Genomic DNA, 9206 nt, shown 5'->3' on the forward strand with positions numbered 1-9206 from the left:
TCTGCCATGCCGTGGTTAGGGTTCGGATTTCCCCTTTTTTTCCTTTTGTAGGATAGGGTTCCAATTTCGTGTGACTTGAGAATTGGGCTTGAGGGGAGACTGGGCTACTGGGCCATGTATCCTATTGCAAGAAAAGCGCTCTCAGAGCTCAGGCACTGGTGGCCGTCGGATCGATTCCTTGATGCGATTCCATCGATTCGATCTTGCTCCCGGACGATCTGCGCCGTCGGATCGAAGCCTCGCCCCTGTATTCTTGCTCACTCTATTCTTGCTCACTCAGCTGGTTTCGATCACTCGCTGACATGTGGGGTAACTCGCTTGCGGGCCGTCTTTGTCAGTGACCGTGTCTGGCAATGTGTTCTATGAGGCCTGTCGGCGTGGTCCAGCGGGCAAATATCTGTTGCCACCGCCGATAATTAGCATGACCCGCCGGGCCATTTTCGGTTTTTCCTGTTTTGCCCTGTGCGTGGTGGACGCCGGTTGGCCCGTGTGTCGATGAGGTGTGGGAGGATGGCTGGCTTGCCCCTTCGTCCTCCCATTCGCCCCCTTCTCTCTGGTTCCTCTCCTCGATTTGAAGCCGCGTTCTTCAGGTCTGGATCAAGCCTCTCCTATCCTCAGTGTCTCATATGTTTCTAACAACATCATATATCTTGTGCAGGAATGTAATGATCTCCAAGTCGCATTGCCGCTTCCTGCTTGTCGTTGTCATCGTCCCTTTGTTATATCTCCAGCCAATCGCCTTCCTCCAACTGCGCCTTTCATGTTTGTCCTATTACCTTGCTGCTTTTCTTACCTATAACTAAAAAAACTTGTATCTTCCGACTTCCTTGACGTTTTAGTACCCTTTGGGCTACTTCCGTATCTCTCTTAGAATATACCAATTACTCAACTAGAACATTCAAATGCATTGGAAATATTCACGTGAATAATCTAAAAAAGTGCTCCATGAAATTGCCTTTCCTTCTGATCCGTAGAACAATTCCTGAACCTTGTAATGGATGCCAAAGAAGTAGTTACCACATATGTGTTGAGTTAATTGTCAAGCTAGCATACTTTTGTAGGGAATACTGCTAAACATATCTCTGTATCCCATCAAGCACAAGTTTTCTCTTGATGGACTACTAAAAAAGGTCATGGATGTGGCACTTTAACTGTAAGAATTTATTTACTATAAAGTAAACTGCAGAGCAGGGGGTCTTGGAAGGTAGTGGTTATGTTGTACTATCTAGCACCATGTTGCTTTCCAAGTATTATCTTAGCATTCGATATGTGCTCCAAATATAAATTGCCCAGTATGAAGCAAAAAGACTGATGTAGATTGTAAAATCTCCTAATCTACTGATCAGATGTAGTTATAATATTTCATGCTGTTCTCGGATGGAATGCATTGGACTATCCGCTCTACGGTGTGGATTGGGTGCCCGGACTGTGTGCGTGCGTGTATTGTGGTCTCAGATACTTTTGTGACTCCACAAGACTTGTTGTTGCCCAATGAATTATATTGTGATCGTCCCTATGTATGCCAAATAGAGTAATTGTTATTTGTATCTACATGGATCCCCTTTGCTATGCTGCTATACATTGAAACTACACGGATTTAGAATCCAACACTTCTGTAGCTCCACACGACTTGTTCTTGCACAATGTATATATTATGATCGTATCATATCGCTGTGTATGCCAGATAGAGTAATTCCTATATGTAACTACATGCATTTTACATCCAAACTTTATTAACTCTAAACAATTATCGATATCCATTAACATCTCAATGTCCTATCCTTTGGCTCGCCTTTCGGGAACGCACGGCAAGCCGCGCCCCCTATTTCTTTTTTATTATGTTCCAACTCTTAGTAATTGCTCTCATGTTCATGCTCTTAGTACTGAGCTTAATGTCAAGTAGTTATCTTTTGTGGTCCCTTGAACTCAATAAACTTGATGTTGACTTGTAATCTCATGATGGTGTTGAACTCGATGAGGACTTGCTTTTATTACAAGTGAATGTTTTCTCTTTGTTTTATTTCGTTGTCTTGTTTGAATACATATACTAAACTAGGATTCCTACTAACTTGAGCATTACCTGATCACCCATATCATTGGGACTGGCACCCTCTCGCCAAGGCGCGATACCGATCTAGTGAGTAGGAAGGCGTGGTAGGCTAGTGCGACAGAATGCTTGAATGGCCTGCCACATTTGGGTTTTCATTGTAGTTTTGCATTTAGTAGCTCCAGTAGGTGTGGTGAACTTGATCTCTTTTGAAACAATTCAATATAGCTCGAAGTTTTAAGTTATTCCTAGTATCACATCGAGCTAAGATAGATGGTGTTGGTCCTGAACCGTGGCGTGTAACTCTTGTTTATGGTGAGGCACAAATTCCAAAGAGGTGGTATTAAGGGTCTTGCTGCTACAAGAAACTTGCCCCGGATTGCACTCAGTGATTTTAATGAAGTACTGAACCTTAATGAGTGTAACGTGTTTGGCAATCAGAGCATGACTGTATTGAACCGCCTACATGGCATGCCAAATCAGCACCAAATTGGGGGTCAATTCTATCACAAGGGGATAAAATGTGGCACGCAGGTGATAAACGGGGGATATAAATTGAGGATTTTCTCAAAAAACGGGTAAAATCTGTCAAAAGGGTGAATCATGGGGTAAAAATAAATTTACTCATTTCCAAAAGACGAGGAGCCTAAGTTAGGGTGGATTATACCACATATCACTAAAATTGCAATACATGCAAAAATTAAATAGTGTTCCAACTGCTAAGTAAGTTGCTTGTTCATAGCAAAAAAAAAAAGATACAACTGAGAGATGGGAGTTTAGGGAAACAAGTCTGGCGTGTTTCCATTCACAGAACTGAACTCAACTACTAGCGTTGGTAAACTCAAAAGCTTGATTATTCCAACATTAACTGTAAGCATGATGGACATGTACTAGCTTAAAATCGTGTCAAGGCAATCCTAGTAGGATCAACGATTATGTATGGCAATATTAAACACAAGGCTAGGTTCCAACCGACAACCTATCTTGCCAGATCAATGTGCTAGTTAGGAAAATACTAATTCTGAGAAATTAGCACTGCAGATTCTAGAGAATAAAAAGCAATGTATATAACAGAGTAGTACTAAACTGGATTCAGTTAAGCAATTGAATCTAAACAAGTATGTGACCAGCAGTAAGATCAACTAGAATATAAACAAGCCTCAGTTGCTAATTAATCCTGATGGTTATGCAGCAAACCGAACATACAGAGTTGCTGCAGGAGCGACGAAGAAGGGGGAAGCTGACGCCGCTCGACCGCTGCTGGCTTGGGCTTGCGGGCGCGCTGCCCAACGCGGCCTGCAGACCGAGCCGGAGCGCAGAAGCCGCCGCGACGCCACGCTGAATGCCCGCGCCGCCGCGCACCACCGGCCGCCGTGCCGTGTTTAGGTTTCAAATTTCCTGGTTGCGACGGACGCCGGTGGTAGAGACGCTGGGGATTTCCGCATTGGGCTTGAGGGCAGATTGGGTAACTGGGCCATGTGGTGTGGGTGGGTGAGCGGGTTACATTGGGCTGAATGCTTAATAAATAGCGGCTGTTTTACCTTTTTCTCAGGGTATATATCATATATACGCACATTATAAACCACTAAAAACACGTACATGATATTTTTGGAAAATACTGAATACTCATGACGTGGACTAACAATGTACATTTAATTTTGAGGGGCTGAGGGTTTTCATGAACTGGTACACGAAATGCGGAGCACCCCGGAGAGGGATGCAGCCAAAGTGCGAGTTTTAGTTTATTTGAGACATAAAGGAAGAGGGGAGCGGGTAAACTATCGGAGAACGCTTTCCTTGGGCAATCAGGGCGATCAATGCCAAATGGGCTGAACCCATGCGACACTTGAAAAAATGTTCACTACAAAGATATTTTTGTTCTTACTCGGGGATTCCATCATACTGAACATCAAGCGGGACATATAGCAGTGGCGCATGTTACTCTTTGAATTATATACACGAGCGAAATTAGATGGACTGTGTGCTATCATATTTTGTTTCCATTTTTTCGCGGAACCTGAATACAAAAAACTCGGAAACAAATACCGAAACATAAGTGAATAGGTTGCTCATGACCATCTACTCTGGAACCTCAAAAATAACAACTGGTATATTGTTCTTGTGTATTTGTAGCTAGCTTTAGGTATGTACTAGCACGTAACAGAGGGCTTTAGACTAGATCAATATATATGGTTATCCAACTATGCTTTTGGGGACTATTTTGTGCTCCCATGGTTTGTAGGTTTGTGGTGCTACCATCTTCCAAAGCAACGGGAGGAGAAAATCTATGTGCTCACATGGCTTGCGGTGCTACGATGCCGGCCCTTCCAATGGGAGTATATGCAAAAACCGAATGTTCACTGAAACATTTAGGTCAAAATTGTAGATATCTAGCATGTTATAAATGTTTCCTCCAAGTTCAAACCCTTGTCCAAGAAATATAAAAACAATGCTTGGAGAGCCAATTCTCTACTACCGTTCGTAGCAGAGTTTTCACCTTTTGTTTCTCAATATGTAATTGAATCAGACAAGAGCGGCAGCAATTTGTTTTACCTTTCCACTTTTCTCAATATGCTTCATCGACATTACTTGTCGAGTGGTCTATGATGCATTGGGCACTAGTAACCATGGGTATGCCGTCATCGGCAAAGACAACATTGAAAATGTAAAGGTCTTCAGCCTTAGTGATGCCGCACAATTTGCCTCCAAAGAACGCAATATCAATGATGCATACAAAGATGCATGACATCATCAAAGATGGTCTTCACCCTTCCTGGCTCTAGCCAAGACCAGCGGGTAATTCGGGCGGTCGGAGGTCGTGAGAGCAACAACATCATCAAGGCATGATCGTCTGAGCACCTTGTTGACCAAATAAGTCTCTAACACATGGCCGAAGATGGTGTCCAGCTCAGGAACCGGCACAGTTGTGCCGGTGAAAGGATTATGTAAGAGACATCTATGCTTTTTATCGGCATCGACATAGTCGAGAACAAGCCAGCTACCGGCAGAGGCAACACATTTTCTTTCTTGGGGAAGCTGGCGGAGCGACTCAATTGTTCCGAGCGGCCCTAGAAGGATTTGAGGCAGCACCCGTCGGGGAGAACGACCCATGGTGGTGAGTGCCATGCTTGGGAGCCATGGTGGCGCATCGCCGATCGCCAGGAGCGACAGACGGCTCAGAAGTGGGCACAATCGCCGGCGGTCGGAAGGCGGGTCACGACGGAGCCGATGAAACCCGGCGAGAGCTCGGACCATAGCGAAAGCTGACACGTCCTCCATGTTAATGCCCGTCTAGTTGATTAATCTACTGGTCTACTGGACATAGGATTCGACAGTTGTATTGTACCAGGAGGCACAACTTTACTTACTATATACATATACTAGAAGCGCGCCATGAGGAGGGAGCTCTGGTCTGTGTTCGAAGAGAATACAATATATCGAGCCCACGGAGATTCTTGGAGTTTTATCCAGCTTTCTTGTGTGTGTTCCAAACAGGAGTTCTTCTCCGTTCTGGACCCAAACCGTAGGATGCACCAGGGTTTTGGTTACCACTCGAAATTTCAAGATTTACCATGGTTACCGCATATTTTAGTCCCCCTTGGTAAATGCACATTTCCAGCAAAAAAATTGATTTTTTGAATTTTTTGAATTCAAACGCTCAATGTATAGTAAAGTGTGGAAGCACCTCACAGCATGCGCGTAGACAACGTTCCACTGAGCTAGTAGCTCTTTTATGATAAATATAAGTTCAAGTGCTATCTATATCTATTTTGAAAGAATTTAAATTCAAAATTCAATTATAAATTTTGTTCGAAATTTTCTCAAAATTTCGTGGTAACCGTGGTAACCACGTTTACCGACCCCCCTCGGTAAAAATCCCCATTCGGTAACCAAAACCTTGGGATGCACGCAGCACGCACATACACCAGAAAACTAAAGCCGAGCTCGATCTATATATATCGGCCCGTACCGGCACGTAATTCCTTGCAGCTCAATCAATCAAGAGAGGAAATCTTCCTAAAGAAGACAATATCATCGGCAGGACGAGCGTGCAAGCGGAGATAGATGACGTCGACTTCGTCGTGGTCCAAACTCCCGCCAGAACTCCTCGGTCTCATGCATGATCCCCAGCATTGGCATCGTCCCCAGCACCGTCCATCTTGCACTTTGTCGAGCCGTCTGCCGCTCATGGCACCGGGCTCTGCATCGCCAAGGTCTTCCAGCGCGCAGCAGCCATGGGTCCTCAAATGGGCAGGGAATGTTTTTACTCTATCCAATCACAACCGCAACATGCACGGCATCCCCTTCATCCCCCATAATGTCGTCTACGCCGGCTCTTCTGACGGCTGGCTCGCCATCAATTGCACCTACGCCAAGAAGAGACACACCTATCTCTTGCACAACCCTTCCTCTAGAACAACCTGAGGCTCCCTGAGCTTGACGATGCCATCAGCAATGCCCCGAATTGGTTTCAGATCCGTAAGGTGCTCGTATGGTCGAGTCTGAATGACCTCGTCGTCTTCATGACAAACAATACAAACCACCCCGTCATTCTCATCCACCCAGGAAAGGGTGTTTGGTTGCCGAAGCCGAATTGTACTACCTTCACTAGCATCGTCGATATTGCATTCCTTCGAGACATAGTTGACAGAATCACTCGACAGGAGGATCTCTTCTCCTTTTGAGTTGACTTTGATGGCCATGGGGTACCCATGGTCAGCAATATCAAGGGCATCATTCAAAATCCAATGGGTGCTAAAAATTCCAATGTGTAGAGCGACGATGATTCCAATGGTTGCAGTTCATGCAGCAATGACGAAGATGATGAGGCAACTAATGATGATTCTAAGGTGTGGAGCGACGACGATTATAAGGTGCTTAAACAAGAGGGCGAAGAGACTGGTGATGATTATGCACTTAAAGAAGAGGGTGATGGGATTACCGATGACATCGAGTATATTCATTGGGAAAAAGTCGATGATCGCCCTGAAACTGGTGCTATACCATTCCCCACCATCAGGTACTTTGTTGAATCATGTGGGAAGTTGCTAATGGTGAGACGACAATTAGTGCAACTAGAGGATGCCCCGCGCGTTGCGGCAATTCAACAAAGATTTACAGAGATATAAAAAATAGGAAATCGGTAATGTGTGATATTTATTAGATTGAGACATTACAGCGCAGAAAAATTAACACTGATCCATCTTAAAAAATTTAGAGGATTTGAAGAATATTCTATAGTGACTTACGGTGAGGAGGGTAGTGGATCAATGCATACCGATGACTTACAATAAGAGAAATAATGAAACCCATTTGCTTTGCATGACGGCCATAGCAAGATCCTACAATCTGATATTTGCGAAATAAACACAAATTAGTGCTGGAAATTTGGCTTTCTTCTTAGTGGACATGACAATGAGGTTCAACAAATACGTGCAAAACAAATATAATAGGCCTCTCACACCTAGATCGAGTTGTTGAATTGTTACTGCCAGGAGTTTGCAAGTGCTCACCTTCTTAAGGAAAAAAGGGATTGAGTGTTTTAATATGGAATGTGGTTAAGTAACAAACCAAATCTAGTGTGGTTGTAGGAATTTTCTTCCCTATTATTTCTCCAACCATTTACTTATGCATGAGCTTGCATTGGTTCACCGGGAAGCATCCTACAATTGTAAAGAAGATTTGTCCACGTGTTAATGTCATTAGTATTAAGCATGAGTAGATATAGCATTTAGGCCCAAACAACATTGTTAAAAGTATGATAACAAAGATGAAGAATAAACATAGATAGTAGGAAGACAAACAAAAACTTTTCGTAGATGTAAAAAATATTTTGCATTTTAGAATCATATGTATGCAAATTCAAAATGATTTGGGGAAAACCTGGGGATGGGATTCACGGAGGAGATAAAAGCCATGAATTCCGACTCATATATGTGGGGTGATCCTCTATACAGGAGGTGGACGACGATGTCGTGGCGGGCCTGCCCCTGTGAAAACTCCATACGCCATTGGAAAGGGCAAGGAGGTGGAGGATTTCGGATCAGAGGTCAAGGGAGCGGCTTGGTGCACTCGCACTCAGTACCACCCACCCACGCTTAGGCCTACCCGATGCCGGCGTTGTGGAGGCCACATCGCGCTCTGCAGTAGCCCTTGGCGACCACGGCCTAGTTCATGAGGACCACCAAGAGTGTGCCTTTCTTGTGTAGCGCACAGCCCGCGGGCCGGACTGGATGATCTAAACCGGAGTCAGGGAGTAGTGCTCGTCGGAAACATGACCAGCCAGAAGGACGCAGGTCATCGTGTTCGAGGCGGCGCCGCTCACCGTTGCATTCGACCGCAGACATACAAACAATCAGGTATTACAGCAGCACTGCCTGGGTCTCCGACGGCGATGACCGTGAAGGCTTGCTAGTGGTGGCGCAGTGTGGAGAGATAGAGGTAAATTTTTTTGACGGGATGTGGAGAGAGATAGAGGTACAGAGTACAGATAGAGAGGGAAGATGAGAAGAATCAGATAGAGAGGGAAGATGAGAAGATTCCGTAGGGGTTATCATAGACAAAACGGTGAAGAGATTTATTTGTTCAGGGGGAGATGAAAGACCCTAGTCGTCCGCGTAAATCAGTGTCCTCCCATGTTAATAGCTAGCAAAGTGGTGTTGTGATCCTATATTGATGGCTATCCCCGTAACCACTGCATGCACGTAATAATGTTGGGCGTTGCTAGCTATGAACGCATGCATGAGTTTAGTGATAAGCGATAGACATTAAATTTTCCCTAATAATCTGTTGCATGAGGGAGGCCTAGGTGGAGGGAGAACTGATGATGTGGCATAAAGCTGATGTGGACAGTGTGCATGGTGAGAAAATAGGTAGAAGTGGCGAGCAACTTCTTAAGAATGTTGGATACCATTCACTCGGTTTCAACTTCACCCACAAAGTGGATGTATTCGAGGCAGATGTTAGCACAAGTGTGTGGATGCCGATGATGACTAGTCTAGACGGCCATGCAATTTTCATTAGCATACTCTTTTCCAAGTCCGTTTCGGCTTGTTGGGAGCACATAAAAGAGGATGATATTGTTTTTGACGACACAGGCGAGGTGTTCAACTTGAGGTCCCAGAGCATTACTGCATCAGAGGATTGCCTTCGATACATA

Source organism: Triticum aestivum, chromosome 3A (genome assembly GCF_018294505.1).
Source record: "Triticum aestivum cultivar Chinese Spring chromosome 3A, IWGSC CS RefSeq v2.1, whole genome shotgun sequence".
NCBI lineage: Eukaryota > Viridiplantae > Streptophyta > Magnoliopsida > Poales > Poaceae > Triticum > Triticum aestivum.